This window comes from Euphorbia lathyris, chromosome 10, assembly GCF_963576675.1.
Source record: "Euphorbia lathyris chromosome 10, ddEupLath1.1, whole genome shotgun sequence".
NCBI classification, from domain to species: Eukaryota; Viridiplantae; Streptophyta; class Magnoliopsida; order Malpighiales; family Euphorbiaceae; genus Euphorbia; species Euphorbia lathyris.
This window is the reverse complement of record NC_088919.1, coordinates 6,715,136-6,737,784: the sequence shown is the minus strand read 5'-3', so window position 1 is coordinate 6,737,784 and position 22,649 is coordinate 6,715,136. Positions and strand designations below refer to the sequence as shown.

General features: G+C 34.4%; 1 long non-coding RNA gene across 1 annotated transcript in view; it reads left to right on the top strand.

The window, feature by feature from the left end:
* The first annotated feature begins 2,897 nt into the window (after positions 1-2,897).
* Positions 2,898-22,649, top strand: part of LOC136209152 (uncharacterized) — a 28,058-nt gene continuing 8,306 nt past the window's right edge. The window contains exon 1 of the long non-coding RNA XR_010677406.1: positions 2,898-3,053. This is a non-coding gene — a long non-coding RNA (uncharacterized lncRNA). The remainder of the gene's footprint in view (positions 3,054-22,649) is intronic.

Below are 22,649 nucleotides of genomic sequence, written 5' to 3'. Positions count from 1 at the left end.
AGTTTTGGACTTCATCTTAGGACTTGTTTGGATGAGGAATACTATATTAAATATTTTATTTGTTTTAATGAAATAAGCTAGTCCACGGTAATGGTAGGGGTAGGGGTAAGGGTAGTAGGTTACGCTTTGGGACATGGAACATAGGTTCTTTGACAGGAAGATTAGCTGAAATTGTAGATGTTATGAAGAGGAGGAGAATAAATATATTATGCCTACAAGAAACCAAGTGGGTTGGAGCCAAGGCTAGAGAGATAGCTCCTTGGGGTTATAAGCTTTGGTACTCAGGAAAGGATAAGGGTAGAAATGGAGTAGGTATTCTTATTGATAGGGAGTATATTGATGAGGTAGTAGCGGTGTCTAGGAAGAGCGATAGAATTATGAGTGTTAAGCTAGTGATAGGGGATGAGGTTGTGAATGTCATTAGTGCATATGCGCCACAAATAGGATTAGATGTGTCTATAAGACAAGCTTTTTGGGATGACTTAGAGGAAGTGGTGCAACAGGTTCCTAGGGATGAAAAAATGGTACTAGGGGGTGATCTCAATGGACACGTGGGTTCTAGGCGGGATGGGTTTGAGAGTGTTCATGGAGGGTATGGCTTTGGAGATAAGAATGAAGCAGGAAATGATATTTTGGAATTCGCATCAGCCTATGACTTGAGTATCATGAACACATGGTTTATGAAGAGAACATCCCACTTAGTGACTTATCGGAGTGGCGGTAATGCGAGCCAAATTGACTTCTTCTTAGTAAGGAGTGCTTGGAGAAAGAGTTATATTGATTGTAAGGTGATCCCTGGTGAGAGTACGACAACCCAACATAGAGTAGTGGTGCTAGATTTTCGAAGTAGGAAATGTATAAGAAAACAAACACCTCAAGTAGAGACTAAGATTAAGTGGTGGAAATTGCAAGGGGAGAATCAACAAAAATTTGTGGATGAGATGACCAAAAAAGATATTTGGACTTGCAATATGGATTCAGATATAGATTCGATATGGAATAAGATGGAGCATAGTATAAGGGAAGTAGCGAAGGAAGTTCTAGGGGAATCTAAAGGTAGCATGCCACCGGGTAAGGACACATCTTGGTGGACAGAAGAAGTACGACAAGCAGTAAAGAGTAAGAGAGAATCCTATAAACTATTGGGGAAATGTAGGAGTGACGAGAACTACGAAAAATACAAAGAGGCTAAAAGGGAAGTAAAGAAGGTCATACGAGATGCTAGAGCAAAGGTGAATCGGGATCTGTATACAAGATTGGATACGAAAGAAGGGGAAAGAGACATATATAGAATTGCTCGGATGAGAGATAGGAAGACGCGAGATCTCGGAAAAGTTAAATGTGTGAAGGATGTGGACCAGAAAGTCCTAGTTGGAGATAAGGATATCAAGGAACGATGGAGGTCCTATTTTGATGACTTATTTAATGGAGATCGCCAACAAGATGTTGGAGATATAAGTATCCATCACGATATGATAAATCATGAATGCCTGCGGAGAATTCAAAAGGGTGAAGTCAAAACGACATTAAGTAAGATGAAGTTGAAGAAAGCAGTAGGACCTGATGGCATCCCTATTGAGATTTGGAGATGTTTGGGAGAAAGAGGAATCGAATGGTTGACGACGTTCTTCAACAAAATTTGGAGAAACAATAAGATGCCATCAGAATGGAGGAAAAGTACCTTAATCCCTTTGTATAAGAACAAAGGCGATGTCCAAGATTGTGCCAACTATCGGGGAATCAAATTAATGAGTCACACTATGAAACTTTGGGAGCGAGTGATTGAACAAAGGCTAAGGAGGACGGTGAAGATCTCGGAAAACCAGTTTGGCTTTATGCCGGGAAGATCAACTATGGAAGCCATCCATCTAATGAGACAATTAATGGAGCACTATCGAAATAAGAAGAAAGACTTGCATATGGTTTTCATTGACTTGGAGAAAGCATATGATAAGGTACCAAGGGAAGTACTTTGGTGGGCCTTGACAAGGAAAGGCATTTCGCGGAAATATATTGACATCATAAAGGACATGTATGAGGGAGTATGCACGAGTGTACGTACTAGTGTTGGGAAGACTGAAGAGTTTCCTATTATGATTGGAGTGCATCAAGGTTCCGCACTAAGCCATTTCTTTTTGCCATCGTTATGGATGAACTAACAAGTTCACTTCAAGATGGTATACCATGGTGCATGCTGTTTGCAGATGATATTGTGTTGGTTGATGAGACGAAAGAAGGAGTGGAGATGAAGTTGGAACTATGGAGGCAAACTCTAGAATCTAGAGGCTTTAAGTTGAGTCGAAGTAAGACAGAATATTTGGAGTGTAAGTTTAGCGGCCGTAGGAGTAGGGAGGCAGGGACAATCACCCTAGATGGGAGAGTTGTTCAGGCCTCGGATTGCTTCCGGTATTTAGGATCTATTATCCAAACGGATGGAGAAGTAGATGGAGATGTTGCTCATAGGATTAAAGCTGGTTGGTCGAAGTGGAAGAGTGCTACGGGTTTCCTTTGTGATCCCGGCATGCCTAATAGATTGAAGGGAAAATTCTACCGGACGGCAATTAGACCAGCATTGTTATATGGTACGGAGTGTTGGGCAGTGAAACACTGCCACATCCATAAGATGTCGGTGGCGGAGATGCGTATGTTGAGATGGATGTGTGGTCACACGAGAAAGGACCGGGTGCGTAATGAAATAATTAGGACAAAAGTAGGGGTCACATCTATTGAGAATAAAATGAGAGAAAACCGACTAAGGTGGTTTGGCCATGTGAGACGTAGAGCGCTTGATGCGCCGGTTAGGAGAACCGAAGAGTGGCAAAGGGATGTAGTGGTGAGGGGTAGGGGAAGACCTAAGCAAACTTGGAGGAGGGTGATCGAGAGTGATATGAGTTTATTGGGAATTGAGGAAAATATGGTAGTGGATAGGACGGAGTGGAGGGAGCGAATCTGTGTCGCTGACACGACTTGATTTTCACGGTTTTATATGATGGTTCATGTTAGCCGACCCCGAATCATTTCGGGACTAAGGCTTTGTTGTTGTTGTTGTTGTTGTTGTTTTAATGAAAAACCTTACATAAAATCTTTTTTTTTTAATAAAAAAATCAATAAATAATATTAATGAATCGGAACCGGGTAATAGTGTAACATACTTGGTGTAACAAAACTCGGTAATGAATTAAAGAATAGCGGACAAGTATTTAAACGTGCAGCCTTAGCAATTGCATGGGTCACGCCGTTAGCTTGTCACGATGCATAATGATACAATTTTAAATTCTTTACCTTAAAATGTACTATCAAACATCTGATTGGATAATATCCATTGCTGGGGACTGAAATGCATTAATCACCAGCTTGGCATCGGACTCGAAGATCACGTTGTTAAGGTTCTGTGTGCGTATCCATTCAATTGCTCGTAGCAGAGCCTCTGCCTTGCATTCCTTCACTGTTAAATAATTCAGAATCTTTTCTGATCTTCCCGTCAAGAAGTTCCCGTGTGCATCACGTATTACCGGCTCCAATTCCGGAGTGCTCGTTCCCAGCAGAATACGCGGCATCAGTACAGTATGAAAGGAATGCAGCAGGTGGTAAGTGCCATTCGACGCAACGGTTGATGTGGTTGCTGCAGATCGGACTTGCTGCAACTTCCTTCTTCAGCAGCTTCGTGCGACAGGTTTGTTCCTACACAACAAACAAAAGGTGTACCTTACGCCAGAGACGAACAACAGTGTCGCACTCAATAAAGCAGTGCCACTCATCCTCCCAACGACCATTGCACAGCACACAGTTAACACTTAATTGAATCCCACGCCTCTACAAATTCACACGGACTGGTAAACTAAACGTCATGCTGGATATATCTAATTGCTTTAAAGGTAAAATTGCACTTTTACTAATAAAATTTGTCTTGACTATCAATCAATATATATTTTTGCAACATTACAAGTCAACGTTGCGTTACAAATTAAGAACATTAGTCATATAAAAATATTGGAAAGTAATTGAGATATGTATGCCAATCACTATTTAGAAAAGTTTCTGACGGAATTAATTCCGTCAGTAAATTTGACGTGACTGCTATGGTAATAGTCACGCGACTGCAGTTAAATACAATAACAAAGCCTACTTGATTATAATACAATAATATTCTAAGATGCGTGGAATACATCTTCCGTAGAGGCTATCAGGACACTTTGAAAGTTCAGGGGGCCAATCAAGTTTTTGGACAAGTTCAAGAGACAAATGATGTATTAAGCCTATAATTATTTATGATTTATAATGTTATATTCAAGTTTGCAGATGGGTGAAAGAAATTGAATTTCAAGCATTCCGACAGATTTTGGACCGCATTCCGTCGGAAGTGCGACCAACATTATTGGTAGTGTCTATCGTGACCATGAAAAATTATCGCAAGCCTTTTAGGAAACATATCTCATTTTTTAGACCAACTTTTTTTCACTACAAACAACGAAAACAAAAAAAACGCAAAACAGTAAAAACACGAAAAATGAAAAAACAAAAATATGGTAAAAACTTGGAAAATAGAAAAATACAGAAAATATGAAAAATTAAAAAAATGGTAAGAGGATGAAAACTTGATAAAGATAAGAGCGCTAAAAATATTAATAAAGTGACAAAACAAAAGGACGTGAAAAAAGTGAAAAACAGAAGAAAAAAAGCATGACTAACACAAAAAAAAGTGTAAAAATATAAAAAATTTGAAAAACATAAACAACTGAATAATAAAAGAAAACGTAAAAACCATGAAAATGACAAAAACATGAAAACATACTAGCGGTCCCCCGTGATTATCAGATTCGCTTTGGCACTCTAGAGAATGAGGGTGAGGACAGAGATATGTTGATGGTGACAGCTCGGGGCAGATACTAACGAAAAAACCGTTAGTACTATTCATAGAACGGAATAATTTTCGTGAAATGTTTTGTCAGAGGTTATGACGGTTTAACGTCTATAAAAGTGTTAACACATTCTAACGGATACGATTGTCTGAAAATGCGTTGAAATATATTGACGAAAATATTCCGTCAAATGGCACGTTTGAGTAATTTCCGTCAGAATTATTTTCTGATTTGTGTTTGCCTGATGGTTTCCATTCTGTCAGCATTCCATCACAATTTTTCTGTTTTTCATGTGTTTATCGTTTTTAATGTTTTTTTTCTGTTTTTTATGTTTCCCATTTTTCTGTTCTTTTATATATTTTTTAAAATAATATATATTAAATATTTGAACAATTTATTCTAATAATTAATATTAAAAAAATTAAAAAATTATATTTAAGGGTAATGTTGTTTTTCCAAACCGCACCTAAATGTTTGAGGTTATTCTCTGAGATGGTTTTATTTTTCCGAAAGGTAAACTAAACCTGGGTATCTGTTGAACATGTCTAAATTGACCTGTGTCGCTAAAAGAGTTTTTAACTTGTCAATTTTTTTTTTTTGTAAATCCAACTTATCAAAACTTATCCAATGGTGCCTTCTATAGTTACTTTGTTTTTGACAAAGTATTATTACTTTGTGTGTTTTCACCATTGGAATGGTGAAAACACACAAAGTAAGACTTACTTTGTTAAAAACAAAGTAAGTTAAAGCATTTATATTTTATTGTATAATCAATTTATAAGCTAAATTTCATCAATGTTGTACAGTAAAACTTCTATAAAAATTACTGATTGATATGCCAATTAAAATATCTTAAAATGATATGCATAAGGATACAATTTTAAATTCTTTATCTTAAAATGTACTATCAAATATAAAATTAAAGGATACAATTTTAAACTCTTGTTCGTTTTTACGTAATTGGATAATATCCACTATTAATTATTCTCATGGTATTATACCACGGAGTAAATTAATAATATGGAAAATTACAAATATAAACAACGTGATTACATATGTTTTCGATCGGCATCCCTGTGGTTTAAAAGTTTATAAAATGGTATCCTAAGATTCATTCCGTCAGCAAACAAATATCAAATTAATTAACAGTGTTCAAAGTTAAAGGGAAAAGAGTTAATTTGGTCCTTATATTTATTTATTTTATAAACTAACCTCCCTTGTTATCTAATTATTACAAATAAATCCCAAAATAAAAAATAAATTGATTTTTATTTTTTATTTTGGGGTTTATTTATGATAATTAGATAATAAAGAGGGTTATTTTATAAAATAAATAAATATAATAACCAAATTAACTATTTTCTTTTTACTAACGGAATCAACTTCAGGGTACCATTTTATAAACTTTTAAACCACAATAGTGCCGATCGAAAACATATGTAACCATAAGGTTTATTTTTGTACTTTTCCCTAATACTAATTATCTTATAATAAATTGGTTTTAGGAAACACATCTGATTGTCGCTTAAATTAAAAAAAACTAAAACAACCGCCAAATCTAGTCTCAATAGTGAGACATGTAGTTACCTTAAACTAAAAAACTAAAACAACCGCCAAATATAGTTAACTATATATTCATCTTTTTCATTCACTCGAACTCAGCCAAGATAATATTTCACTGCTGCGATTCATATCGTTGAAGATGGAACAACAACTTCGTATCCCGGCCGGCTACCGATTTCATCCTACTGATGAGCAACTGGTTTTCTACTATCTCCACCGCAAGCTGAGAGGAGAACCTCTTCCCGTCGGAGTAATCATCGACTCCAATATCTATGGAGACAAGAATCCTTGGCAAATATTCGACAAAACTTCCACAGAATGTTTCTACGTTTTCACCAAATTAAAGAAAAGAAACAAAAGTATGTATCATCGGGGTGCTGGCTCAGGAACCTGGAAAGGACAAGGTATCGGCAAAGAAGGGTATGACAATCAAGGAAATCTTTTATGGCTTAAAAAAGATTTCGTATTTGTAGTCGATAAGAAGAACAATACAGTAGCTGCTGATGTTGATAATGGACACTGGCTTATGGCGGAGTTCTCCTTCCACCATGAAGAAGGGGTATGTAATTTAGATTTCTGTTCGTTAATGTATTAAGGCATAAATTCAATAATTTAAATTTCTGTTCGTTAATGTATTAAGGCATAAATTCAATAATTTTTATTGGGGGTTTATGTAATTTATATAATAATAATAATTTTTGTTTCCTTTCCAGAATCGGAAAAAGTTAAGAACATAGTAGAATCGCATTTTACTATCTGTTTAAATGTTACTTAAAGGTTTTAGAATCAGATTCATGTTATAATAGAATGGGTAAATAATTTATCAGTCCTTAGTTTTTACCTAACACACTGCTTAGTCTCTCTAGTTTGAAAAACACATTTTAAGGTCCCTATCTTTTGCTAATATTAATCTTGTGGTCCTTTTATCTATTTTTTTTAGATTTTAACCGAATATACCTTAGCTTTTAGGACAGCCACAGTACAATACAAGTTGACTATGTTACTCTGTTATTTTATATATATGTGTTTATGCTAAAATATAACGATTACAAGTCTAAAAAAAGTAGACAAAAGGATCAAAGGATTAATATTGGCAAAAGCTACGGACCGTGTTTTTCAAAATATAGGGACTAAATAATATGTTAGGTAAAAAGCAAGGGTCTAATAAATTATTTACCCTAATAGAATTAAGAAGTATTCAATCTTTATATAGCTAGGGCTGTATTTATTTATTAATTTATTATAGTTTAGGGTTTTATTTATTTATAATAAGAATTAAGAACATCGACTGGTATGTAATTTAAATTTCTATTCCTTAATGTATTAAGGCATACACATACTATTCAAATTTCACCCTAATTTTCTGTTAGTTTAGGGTTTTATGTAATTTATATAATAATAATAATTTTTGTTTCTTTTTAAATAAGTTCTTACTTAGAATCGGATTCATGTTATTTTATGAACATGGACTGGTTAATGGACGTGAGCTATTCAATTGTTTAGATCAGCGGTTTGATGTTCAGTTTTATAAAAACTCGATCGTATTTGGTTTGAAATGGTATAATTTTATGTTTAAAGTTTCCAAATAGGATCAATTTGATTGCCAAAGATAAAATTTAAACAAAATTAATTGTCTGGTCGTTAATTTATTAATTATTATAGTTTAGGGTTTTATTATTAAATTATTTATTTATTTGGTAGGTTGAAAATTACGTGTTGTGTCGAATTTGGAATAAACATCCAAAAACTGAGAAACAAGCAACAAGAATTGGAGGAAAAAGGAAGATAGACACTGTCGGAAATGAGGACGAAAATAACTCAGATCTAATGATTCCGAGTTGTCAATTTCAACAGCAGAATACCATCAATTTTGAGACGACAACTATGGAGCAGCCTCAATCCAAGAAAAATAAGATCATGGTTGCAAGTGAAAATGAAAATAACTCATATCAAATGATTCCAAATTATAAATTTCATCAGGAGAATCACATCAATTTTGATGATGAATTTGCAAACAATGAAAAAATTACTACGGAGCAGCCCGAATCAATGATAGGTGCAAATGTGGACGATACCAACATAGCTGCAGGTATTTACAATAACCAAAATCTGATTTCAAATTCAGGAAGTAATTCCAATTTTGATTTACGAAGTGGTATTGAAAACATGGCAATCAATGAAGAAACAACTATGGAGCAGTTCGAATCAATCAAAAGTATGTTGGTAGCTGCGGATGCGGATAGTACGAAAATTGTTGCAGGTATTTACAATAATCCGAATATGATTTCAACCTCAGAAAGTAACTTCAGTTTTGAATTTGAAGGTGATTCAAACATTGCAGGTACTGAAATTAATCCATATATAATTTCAAGCCCTGAAATTAGTTTCACGAATCTACTGGAATTTGGAGATAATTCAAACATTATTTCAAGTATGGAAAATACTCCAAAACCCGATTCCAATTAAGTTCTGAAATCAACTTCAATTTTGAATTTGAATGTGATTTTAACATTGCAGGTACCCAAAACAATCCATACATGATTTCAAGTCCTGAAATTAACATCAATCTACTAGAATTTGGAGGTGATTCAAACATTGCAGGTATCCAAATTAATTCATAACTGATTTCAAGCCCGAAATTAGTTTCATGAGTCTACTAGAATTTGGAGATAATAATACATCGAATTTTGAAAATGCAGACAATTATCATCAAGGCTCCTTATTCCTTCCTCCAGCCGAAGAAGATGAGGTTGTGAAACAAGTAGCTTCTGAGATTGAAAATATGATTGGAAGCTCTGAAAACGCAGTCATTGAAGATGAAGACGTGATTGTAAGCTTTGAAAATAGAAGTTTAGAATTAGGAGATAAGGATCTTAGTAGATTGGTGCCTTTAGAAGACGTGGATCTTGAAAACTTGTTGCCTTCAGATGAAGATATTGAAGATAGCATGGACTTTGAATTGGATTTGACTCGATTTCCAGAGCCCGAGTATGACCAACTCCCGTTCTTACAGTGTTTTTGAGTCGAGGAAACACAAGAACACAAACATTTTACAATTAACTATATATACTTAAACTGATTGTATACATTTTTTATGGGTTGAAATACTGAATTATATTACACTCATTTTCTTCCTTCCTTGAGTTGAGGTGAGGCAGTTTTAATTAATTCTGGTTTGGGTAATATCAAATTTAGGAGTCTGGACAACTAAATGAAATCAAATCCGAACCTTGTTGTATTTTTTATTGCAACAAAAAGAAATGATGTATCAGGCAAAAGAAGCGAAACTGAATAACAGAATGTTATGCAACATCCAATTCAAAGGCCCCAAAGCAATAGTAACATAACCTATATGTAAGAGGGCTAAAATAGGCACAAAATAAAGTAACAGTAAAGTAATAAGTTTATAGTTTTAGTTAATTTTTACACCCATAACTCTAATTTAATGATAACTGATCAAATAAAAGGACTGATTAACTATATACCAACTAAAGTGTCATAACAATGGTGGATTTTTAAATTCTGCCTTAAAATGTATCAAATATGGAAATAATTAAATATGACTGAACTCTTTAGGCCACGTTTTTTATCATTTAATTTTAGTATCAATAATTTTAGTCATTTAATTTTTAATTTTGTCATTACTAAAAAAACAATTTTATAAATTATTTTTCAAATTAATTCAATTTGTCAACGTTAGAGATAAATTTTCTCTTTGTTACTAACTTTAAAGGTGAAATTGCACTACTACAAAATATCAAATTAATATTAGGATATTTTTGCAACATTACATGTCACGTTCCGTTATGAAGAAGAAATTAATAACATTACGTAGTCATATAAAGATATAGGAAAATAATTGAGATATGTATGTCAATCACTACTAGAAAAGTTCTGACAGAATGAATTCCGTTGGTAAATTTTGATGAAATTCCGTCATAACATATTCCCATGAACATTTTGATAGATTGTTGACGGAATGAACATTCCATCATATTATGGTAGGAACATTCCCGCCATTTTTTTATCATCTTTTAGTTTGACAGGGTTATTATTTCATGAAAATCGCGAGATCCAAACAGACGAGAGCGGAGAATCACCGAATTATTTGGGGACGGAAAATGTTTTACCCCCAATGACTAAATTTAGGTAGGGATAGGGTACTACCTCCAAACCGTGGGGATCATCCATTCCGTCCTCGAGAATAGCCCCGTGAGCACCTCAAAAAATCCTCGTGGAATCTCCGAGCCTATATATATAAATAGGCCTAATGCTCCTCCAGCCCTCTTAACTTGTTCAAATTTGTCATTTTACCCCTCCAACTCATCGAATGTCCTATTTACCCCATTAACTCCATAGAAATGGTATTTCCCACCCCCTTAACTTGTCCAAATTAGTCATTTTACCCATCCTCAACTCATCGACTCTCCTATTTACCACCTTAACTCCATAAAAGTGGTATTTCTCACCCCTTATGATCGTATTTACCCCCTTAACTCCATAAAAGTGGTATTTCTTACCCCTTTTTAGCGCAAAATTAATAGCACTTATTCAAATGAGTTTGAAAATATATATTTTTAATATCAACTTTTTATTTTGTTTTAATTTGATAATTATATTGATCCTTTATGTGTTTATTATAATAATATTGTATTACAATAATTAGATAATCAAAATTTAACTAGCAAAAAAAGTTAAAAAGAGAAAGAATGAATAAAAGATACAAATAACAAGAACATTTTTATTTTATTTTTTGATAAAAAAACAAGAACATTGATATAAACAAGTTAAAGACATTATATGTAGGGAAAAGGTACCAAAATAGGCCTATGATTTTGGGGAAGTATCAATTTAGATTCCATGTACAAAATAGCACCAATATAAGTTTAACGTTTAAAAAATGTATCAATTTAGGCATCGATGACGGATTGTAAAGGGTGAGAAATACCACTTTTATGGAGTTAAGGGGGGTAAATATGACATTCTATGAGTTAGGGAGGGGGTAAATGGACAAGTTGAGGGGGTTAGAAATACCACTTTTATGAAGTTAAGAGAGTAAATAGGATATTCTATGAGTTGGGGGGATAAATGGACAAGTTGAGGGGGTGAGAAATACCACTTTTATGGAGTTAAATGGGTAAATAGGACATTCGATAAGTTGAGGGAGTAAAATGACCAATTTGGATAAGTTAAGGGGGCTTATATAAATATTACAAAGCCTACCCTAATTTATTAAATATTATTATATTATAAAAACAAACCTTTAAGTTACCTAACTATAAATATTACCACTACAAAAAAAACCAGAGCTTTTACCGCAAAAAAATTCTAATGTAGTAGCGGTTTTAACTGTCATCGATTTTCAAAACCGTAAAAAACCGGCATTAAAACGGACATTGCTACTACAGGGACCACAGTTTTACGATTTAGACGGTCTTGCGACAAAGTAGGGATGGTTTTGACACAATTTGATGACGGATACCATTTCTCGACGGTTTTCTGCAATGGTTTAATCGTATAGAAGCGGTTTAAACCTCCTTTAGGTCCTTTTTTTCAAAAATTATTTTTTATGTTATACATAATAATAATTGAATACTTTTCATAATAAAATATATAATTACAAAAATATATTTAATAATCCCCATCAAATCAACTAAATTTTTAATCTGAAGTGAATTTTCATTTCTTATAGAAGATATCCAATATTTGTCAAATGCCAACTCAAACTAATAAAATGTTTTAAGAATGATAACTAAAACTAATACATAGAGCTGCCTCTATTGTTGGAGCTAGCTGCAGAAAGTGATCACATTAAAAATTATCTACCAAAAATGAACAAAAAAAACGACAAGGAAAGACAATGGCCTTATTTGGCAAATAGCTGTTAGCTGATTAACTTTTCGGTGAGCTGATTGTGTAAACTTGTTTGGTAAAACTTAGCTGATTACTAATAGTTGTTTGTGTAAAATGACAAATAAGGACATGATAAAGCTTTTATGTAGTAGTAATTAGGGGTAAAGACATCCTTCATAAGAGACGGACCAATAAGCTAATTGAAAAAGCTCCTAAAACCAGTTTTTTCAAAATTAGTTTTTTAGATCCAATAAACTTTTTCAAACATCTCTTTACCAAATACATACCACTATTAGAGGTTTCATATATTTCATGAATTTTAACTATTAGAATGGAAGTATACCCATAACACATATTATCGTACATCAAAAGATGAGTAAAATTGCATTGAATAAACACATAATCTACCATCAGTAATCTCTTAATTGCAGCAAATATCCATGGCTAAAATATATATAACGCCTGCCAGGACCAATCAAAACATGTTCCACTCCTGATGCATCCATGATCTCCTATCAAAAAATTTACAGAACTTGAGCTCTGAACTGAAACTTCTTAAACTTCTAATGAATATGCCCAAACAGAAGATAATAAGCAAATTTAATAAAGTCAAAACCATGTAAACCAGTCTTCGGATCATGTCATTTACCTTCTTAGAAGCAAGATAATCAGCAGGTTTCCTGCAAAAGACAGGACTGAAAACCAACAGAAAATATAAGATGGAATTAATATGCCTAACTAAACCTCAAATTAGTGTTAAAACAAATCATAATTTACCCAAAATGCCAGGCAAATGCAATAAAAATAAAAATAAACACTATGGTTTTACCCATTTGGAGAGATTTTGATGCAGCGAAATAAACAGACTTTCGTCTTAAACGAATGTTCGCGCAAGAACAATGTTTAAAACCTTCAACGATCGTTGAATCGCGCACGAATAACGACAATTGGAAAGACAGAATAAACTCTGAAATTTTATTAATAAAAAACTGACTACATAAGGGGGTCGAGCCTTTATATAGGCTGACAAATAAAACCTAATTCGAAACCTAGAACGAAAATAAACAAAACAGGAAAATAATAGAAAGTAACAAAACTGCCGTTTTGAGGCCCTAAACGACCTCGGATGGCTAAAAGAATCCAATCAAATTAGGGTCCGAAATCACTACATTCCAACAACCCCGTTTTAATTTCAAAATATCAACTTTGCCACTGGATCAGCTTTCTCCAAATAGTTCAAGGCTCGTTCCAGTTCATCAGATTTCCTCATAGTTTAAAAGTTTTCGAACACCAGAAATTATAAAAAAAGAGAAGTTTTCAGGCTTCTTCTTCTTCCAAGATATTAGAGACAGTGCCGCCCCAATCACAGCAGGAGCAACCATACAATTTGGACTCCAATAGGCGTGACAATTCAACAGAGAAAAACGAAAACAAAAAGGATAAATGCAAAGACCCAGACCTGGAACTGAATTGAAACAAAAACAATCCATGGCAGATTACAATGATTAGAACTGAATTGGAAGTAAACTGAAATTGAATATGAGAACATTGACTATGAGAGAGATTAAGAGAGAAAGAGAAAGGGTTGAAGGCAAAATGAAGAAAACTGAATAGTGAAATTCTATTTAACTAGTATAATTAGCACTAAAAAAGTATGGTTGTACCTGATGTTGATTCAGATAAGCAGATATAAATGAGTTGTGACTAGCTCACCACTAAACCAGAACAAAATTAATTACTACTTCATTGAAATGTGGAAGGTTATGAAAACTGATTATGAAGGATCTAACCTGTGGAACTCGCAAAATGATCTGGCCACGAGCTTTCTTGCATTCAAATATATGGACAAGCTCCTCTAAAAACCATGGTGAATCAGCGTAATTATGTGAGATATAACTTCGCCGGGGAAGAAGGATAAGTTGTATGGCCGTTGAACAGAGAATCATTTTGTGTGATTGAGATTTCATTTGCTAGGTCTTGAAAATTGGAGCCGGAATTCGGACTCGACATTGTTGTTGGTCGAGAATTGATCAGATAATCTGCAGTCTCAGCCAGGCAAGAAATGTTGACGGATCAGCCAAGATTTCTTGAAGGGGTTCATATGAAGAGGGTAAGGATTAAAAGATGAGAAGAGCGAAGAAGAAGGAATGGTCTGGAATGGGTTAGGGTTGGGGGATGGTTTTTGATTTGGTTGGGCAAAGCCCAGTCCGAAAAATAATTGGGGAAAATTACATAATAGTCCTAATTTGGAGAAAATTTACAAATGTCTCACGTGTCAAACAAATTTATTTAAATGTCATGTCTATTGGTTTTTTTAAAACTGTATTTTTTAAATAAATAACTGAAAATTTGATAAAAGTAAAAATAAAGTTATGATATTATGATATATTAGGATTTTTTTTTAAACAAATATTTAAAATCATATAATGATAAAATACATAAATATTTTTTTTAGGGTAAAGTTTAAATAAAACCTCTGTGGTTTCACTAATTTTCAGATAAAGGACTGTGGTTTACTTTTTGTCAAAACGAGGATTGAGGTTTTCAACTTTAGCAAAATAAAGACTTTTTCGATTGATACTATTAAAATCACTCTTAACAACTTCAAAAATGACATATTTTAAGAACTACTAATATTCTAAGCAACTTTAATTCTTCAACTTTTTTTATTTCGAGATTATTTAGATGATGTTTGGTAAAGAGAGAGAAAATTAATGTTTAGAGAGAGAAAATTCCAAAAGGGATGATTTTCTAAAATCGAAAATATAGTTCCATAGAAAATATGATGTTGAACAACTTTAATTCTTGAAAATTTCCATTTTCAGGTCGTTAAAGATAGTTTTAATAGCATTATTAAAAGTGTGAAACCTTAGTCCTCGTTTTGACAAAAAGTAAACCACAGTCCTTTATCTGAAAATTAGTGAAACCACAGGGGTTTTATTTGAACTTCCCCTTTTTTATAAATGTAAATAAAAGTTGAAATCTGATTTTGAAGGTAATTTCCTCAAAAATAATTAAGAAAATAGTCTCAAAAAGTAGAATAGAGTATTTTATTGGGTCAAATACATGAATATCATAATTAAGAATAAAATTACAACTAAGCATATCACCAAACTTAATTCTTAATATGTCATTATTTTCTATATATTATGATTTTACATCATAATTTAAAAAATTTAGACTTTAATTCATAAATCATAAACACTAGAAAATATATTCTAGACTCTTGATTTATAAATTCTAATCCTTAAAATATATTAAAAGTACTTATTTTAGTAGTTTGACATAATTCAAAATCATTACTTGATATAATTGTAAATAGTTTTTTAAAAGTGAATTTATATGTAAATTTTTCTATAATATTTTGCTACTGGTGCCTTGAAATAGGTTAGGTGCAAATTGTTCTTCATGAACTCGGTTTTACTCTTGCTAATCTTTCATGCCTCTTGTGTGACGACCTCTTTACCATCCATCTTACTCCAAATCCCATCTTTCATCAAACATATAAAGGTGGATTTTTTCTTTGTTCGTGATTGATCCCATCTTTCATCAAACATATCGAGGTGGATTTTTTCTTTATTCATGATTGTGTAACTAAAAAGTTACTTCGAGTGCAATACATCTCCACCGTTTATCAAGTTGTTGATATCTTGACCAAACTCTTTTATAAGGACTGATTTCGCATGTTATGCTCCAAGTTGAGCCTTCGTAGAGCCCCGTCTCAACTTATGGGAAGGTACTAGAACATAAATATAGTTATTGTATATGTATATAATTACACTTTGTATTATGAGTTAGAGTTTACTTTGTGTATAAATTCCTTCTAATGTTAATATAAAGAGAGTGAATTGTTCATTTTCATATAATATATGCTCTCTCCTGTTTTTAGTAGAGTTTGTTTTAGGATTATCAATTTGGTCTTTTTATATTATATTTTAGGTTTAATACATCACCAACTCTCTGAATTTGTTCATAATAATAGATTGGCTCCCTAAATTTTGCAAGTTTCTCACGAGTTTCTTAAACTTGATTATTATGTTATGTATCACTAACTCTCTGAACTTGTTCACAAAAGTAGACTAACTCCTTGAACTTTATAAGTGTCTCTTGTTTTTAGTAGAGTTTGTTTTAGGATTATCAATTTGGTCTTTTTATATTATATTTTAGGTCTAATACATCACCAACTCTCTGAATTTGTTCCTAATAGTAGATTGACTCTCTAAATTTTGCAAGTGTCTCACCAGCTCCTTGAACTTGATAATTATGTTATGTATCACTAACTCCCTGAACTTGTCCACAAAAGTAGATTAGCTCCTTGAACTTTATAAGTGTCTCACTAACTCCCTTAACTTGTTTATTCAGTAACAACTAAATATAAAAACTATAACACTAACTCTCAATCCTCGTTCATTCCATCTCTCAAACCTGCAACACTAACTTTTATACTAGGTTGAAAGATATGAGAAGAGAAAAAATTATAGCTCGAATGGATGAAGATATATTTTTAGAATTTAGGTTTTTGTATTTAGTTGTTACAGAATAACCAAGTTTATGGAGTAAGTGAGACACTTATAAAGTTCAAGGAGCTAATATACATTTATGGACAAGTTCTAGGAGTTGGTAATACGAAATAATCAAGTTCAGGGAGCTAGTGAGACACTTACAAAATTTAGAGAGCCAATCTACTATTATAGAAGTGTTCAGAGAGCCGATGATGTATTAGGTCTATATTTTATAGTGGGTTACTAAACCCAGCCCCAAATTTATACTTCTAGCCCCTGGAATAGACCATACTACCCTTTGCACTAAATTTCAAAAAACTCAAAACCTCTCAAGAACCCTATACGATTTTTGCTCAAATCCGGACAAATTACTGAACCGAAGCATGGATGGTGACAGAATTCGTAAAGGAAAAGATAAAATGGTAAGATTTACCGCTTTATTTCGTTGATTTGTAGCTCGAATTGAATCTGTTGGTTTATTAAAAAAAATCGCCGGAATCGCAGTCGGGCGTATGAACATCACGCCCGATCTGCGGTTCAGGCGTATGAGCATCCCGCCCGACCAGTGGTGCGGGCGTGATAGCCACATGCCCGAACTAGTGGTAGGGCGTGATACTCATACGCCCGAACCACTGATAGGGCGTGATGCTCATACGCCCGCCCAGTGGTTCGGGCGTGATTCCCTTACGTCCCACGCTGTTTTTGTATAAAAAAAATATTATTTAAAATTTTAGTATTAATTTAGTAGTATTTATTTTTGTACAATGTATTATAATTTTATTAATTTAGTGTAATTTATTTATTTTAGTATAATGTATTATAATTTTATTAATTTAGTGTAATTTATTATTATTATTAGTATTAATTTAGTATTATTTTAGTATAATTTTATATAAATTGAGTATAACTTTAGTATAATTTAGTATAAATTGAGTACAATTTTAGTATAATTTATTATAATTTTATTAATTTAGTGTAATTTATTATTATCATTTGTATTAATTTAGTAGTATGTTAGCATAATTTTATAAATTTAGTATAATTTACATTATTTACAATTTTATTAATTTAGTATAAATTTTTTTTGTAGATGGAGCGGCCTACTAGGGGTGAGAAATCCATCCCGTCATCTGCTCGTCGTCTAGATATGGACGACGAGGATGATACACCACGGCATACGAGATTGCGTGGTATAGATATATCTGGTCGTAGACGGAGAGGGGCTGCGACGGAGCAGGTGAGGAGGGGGCCGATTGCGGATCAGCCCGATATTCATGGATCAGAGGGGGCGACTGATTTTGAGGACTACCTGGATGTGGCAGCCCGGGCAGTGCGACAGTCTGCAGTTGCACATGATCGCGAGGTTGAGGAGAGCGATGAGCAGCCGACCCGGAGAGACAGCCGACCCAGCACGTAGGAGGTCGTTTTGCGAGTACAGGTATTTTTTATAATTTTAGTTATATTTATAACTTTAGTATAACTTTAGTAATTTTAGTATATTTATAATTTTAGTATATTTTATAATTTTAGTATAACTTTAGTATATTTATAATCTTAGTATAACTTTAGTAATTTATAATTTTAGTATAATTTATAATTTTAGTATATTTTAGTATAACTTTAGTATATTTATAACTTTAGTATAATTTTAGTATATTTATAATTTTAGTATAACTGTAGTATATTTATAACTTTAGTATAATTTTAATATAACTTTAGTAATTTATAATTTTAGTATATTTATAATTTTAGTATAATTTATAATTTTAGTATAATTTTAGTATATTTTAGTATATCTTTAGTATATTTATAACTTTAGTATAATTTTAGTATATTTATAATTTTAGTATAACTTTACTATAACTTTAGTATAATTTTAGTATAACTTTAGTAATTTATAATTTTAGTATATTTATAATTTTAGTATAATTTATAATTTTAGTATAATTTAGTATAACGTTAGTATAATTTTAGTATAATTATAGTATATTTAGTATAATTTATAATTTATAATTTTAATATAATTTTATAATTTTCAGGGACAAGCAAACGTCCCAAAGCTAGTGAGGACGAGAGCTGGGTAGTTACTGCACCGGTTGATGGTGGTCCCGTTGATGGTTCCGTGATTCCTAGTTTTCTAGGACATGTTGCCTCACGGATGTTGGGAGGGGAGATTCGGTCGTTTCTGACATGCTACAATAGATCAGCAGCATGCAAAGATTTATGTCAGTGGTTTTCTGATGCGTCACACGAGGTAAGCATAATATAGTGTGTCAACATTTATTGTAATTTGTATTTTTAACTATAAACATAAAAAACATTCAGTAATTGTATAAATTGTATATGTGTCATTTTACAGCTGAGGGAGATGATCGAGAGGACTGGTTTGTCTCTTCTGACATGCTACAATAGATCAGCAGCATGCAAAGATTTGTGTCAGTGGTTTTCTGATGCGTCACACGAGGTAAGCATAATATAGTGTGTCAACATTTATTGTAATTTGTATTTTTAACTATAAACATAAAAAACATTCAGTAATTGTATAAATTGTATATGTGTCATTTTACAGCTGAGGGAGATGATCGAGAGGACTGGTTTGTCTCACCTTCCACATGCCACGTTCAAGAACCTCGACACTCCGCTGTTGACTGCGTTCGTGGAGCGGTGGTAGCCTGATACGAACTCCTTCCACATGTCGTTCGGGGAGATGACTATCCAGCTGCATGATGTGTGGCAGATTCTTCGGATCCCGATCGACGGTCCGATGGTGTCCGAGTCTCCCCCTACTAGCGGGCTTCATGCCATGTGCATGATGATGTTTGGGGTGAGTCAGGCTGAGCTTCTGTTGCCGACCCGATATTTATGGGGTGGTGGAGGTGTATTTGTTGGGGCTGTACAGCGGCTTCTCACTGAGGGTAGGGATGACGCTACTCGGGCCACAGCATGGATGTGGCTTATGCTTGGATCCACTCTGTTTGTTGACAAGAGTGGAGATAGGATTAGACCGGCCCATCTTGCTGAGGTTTACGGTGGTGTCAGCGGGACAGCTAGACTATCATGGGGGTCTGCTACACTAGCCATGTTGTACCGGCAGCTGGGGATAGCGAGCAGGGGAGACTGTTCACGTATATGCGGATGTTTGACTCTACTGCAGGCATGGATATACGAGTATTTTCCGGTGTTCCGGCCGCATAGAGGAGCTCACTTGATCCCAGCTGACCATGCCCGTGCATTGAGATGGGAGGTCGGGGTACCAGGCAAGACGACCGCCCGACTAGATACCTTTCGCGGGCAGCTGGATCGTATGACGGCGGCAGAGGTATTTTATAAAATTTTAGAATTTATTTAAGTATTATTTATAGTATATTATTTTTTTTATTAAGTATTACTTTTTTCCAGGTGACGTGGTTGCCTTATGGTCCTGTCGCGGATGATGAACGGCTTCGAGTGTCCTACGCCGGTTGGATACGATGTAGAGACATCGTCGAGCCGTATATGCCCGATCGAGCGCTGCGACAGGTCGGATATATTCAGCCTATCCCAGCTGAGCGTATTAGACCTGATAAAGCAGTACGACCATGGAGATATATCGCGTATAAGCTCACGCATTCCTTAGTCACAGTTGAGGATACGTGGCGGAGATTTCCATCGGCTCGGGGCATTGATCGGAGGAGATGCCGACCCGTTGGATACGATCACACTGCCTGTGAGCCTGATTATATGGACTGGTATAGGCGACATTCGCATCCCCATCTCCTTCATGCACCACAGGCTGCACCGGTACAGCATGCTCGCGCCAACAGCGAATTTGTAAGTTTATTATTATTTAATATTATTATTTAGTATTAGTTTATATGTGTTTAATTGTTAATATTTATTTATTTATTAAGTTTTATTTTTTTGCAGTGGGTTAGCTGGTTGTGGCGTGTCACCCAACTATCGGCTACCCACCGATCTGACGAGGATGTTCCACGCATTAAGAGGGAGATGGATGAGTTTATGGATGCGTGGCGTCAGGCGAGCTGAATTTTTGTTGTAAAAATTCATACATTTTAACACTTTTTGTTGTATATATTATATTTAACCATTTACGTTTATAAATGTTTATGTTTATTAATGTTTATTTTAATTTTTAAGTTTTCTATTTTTATTTGTTACGTACAATTCTGTAGTTATGGGCTTAACGGCCTATTTACGGTTTTAACGAACTATTTACGGGGTTAAAAAGCTATTTTTTTTTGCCAATCCGACACGCGGGCGTGTGGATATCACGCCTCACCGCGTGGTCGGACGTGATATACACACGCCTCACCGCGTGGTCGGACGAGATAGCCCCACGTCCGACCTTGCGGTGAAGCGTGGGGCTATCACGTCCGATCACGCGGTGAGGCGTGTGTATATCACGTCCGACCACGCGGTGAGGCGTGATATCCACACGCCCGCGTGTCGGATTGGCAAAAAAAATTAGAAATTCCCCTCCCAAATTCCATGAAAGGGCATTTTCGTCCTTTCACGAGGCTAGGGGTGGGAATTTGGGGTTGGGTTTAACAACACCCATTTTATATTATTAATGCACATTTGACCCAAAAAAAATCTCAAAATTGTCTTTACTTAATGCAAGAAAGAGAGTTATAATTAAGGCATAATATTTAAAAAGAATCAATTTTTGAAAAAAACAGATGGAAAATTTACAAAATTAAGTCAAATGGGAGGTCCATTTACATATTTAGACCAATTATCCAATCCATTACCTACTTAGATATATATTTGTGACTTTCCCAAAATACCCTTTATATATAACAACTTACGCAAATTTCCTTTCTTCTTCTACAACACGAACCTTGCGAACGCAGGGCGACATTTCCAGCGAACTCGAACCACTAAATCTCTGTATTTCTTCTTTCAAAGTCTTTAAAATCAATAAGAAGGTATGTGTTTTTGCGATTTTGGATTTCAATGGCAATCATGTCAGTCCCTTTTATCGTATATTACTTCTTATGTGATTTTAGATTAGGGTTTATGCTTTTTCTATGTTTTTTTTGTTAGTTTATAGCCACGTTTTACAAAATGAAACTTAGAAATAGTTCAAAACAGTTGGGTCTTCATTTTGCAGAAATTACTACTTCGCAAAGATGAATTTGATTCGCAGGTTTTGCAATCTGCATAGCAAATTCATCTTCGTGAAGAGGAAGAGGTGTTTCACATATTATAAAATTTGCGAAGTTATAAGGCTCCTTGCGAATTTGATTTAGAGAGAGCTAAACAGCACCTACACTACAAAAAAAATGATTTTTGGGGACGGTTAAAATTGTCCCCAAAAATCAGAAAAATTGTCCCCTGTAGTTTTGGAGACAAATTTTTTTGTCCCTCTGTTTTGTACCCTATGCGAGCGTACCCGATGCTATAGGGGACTAAAAGGTTGATGTCGTCCCCATTTTGTGGGACGATTGTCGTCCCAAACAAGAAGGACCAATGTCGTCCCCGTTTCGAAGGACAATTGTCGTCCCTATGAAAAGGAGACGACTTATGTCCCTATTCTTAAGGGACGTATTTCTGTCTCCGAAAAAAGGGACAATAGTCGTCCTTATGCAAAGGAGACGACTTATGTCCCTATTCTTAAGGGACGTATTTTTGTCTCCGAAAAAAGGGACAGTTGTCGTCCCTATGCAAAGGAGACGACTTATGTCTCTATTCTTAGGGGACGATTTTCTGTCTCCAAATAAAAGGACGATTGTCGTCCCTATGCAAAGGAGACGACTTATGTCCCTGCTCTTAAGGGACGTTTTATTTTTGTCTCCAAATAAAAGGACGATTGTCGTCCCTATGCATAAGAGATGACTTTCGTCCCTATTCTTAGGGAACGATTTGTGTC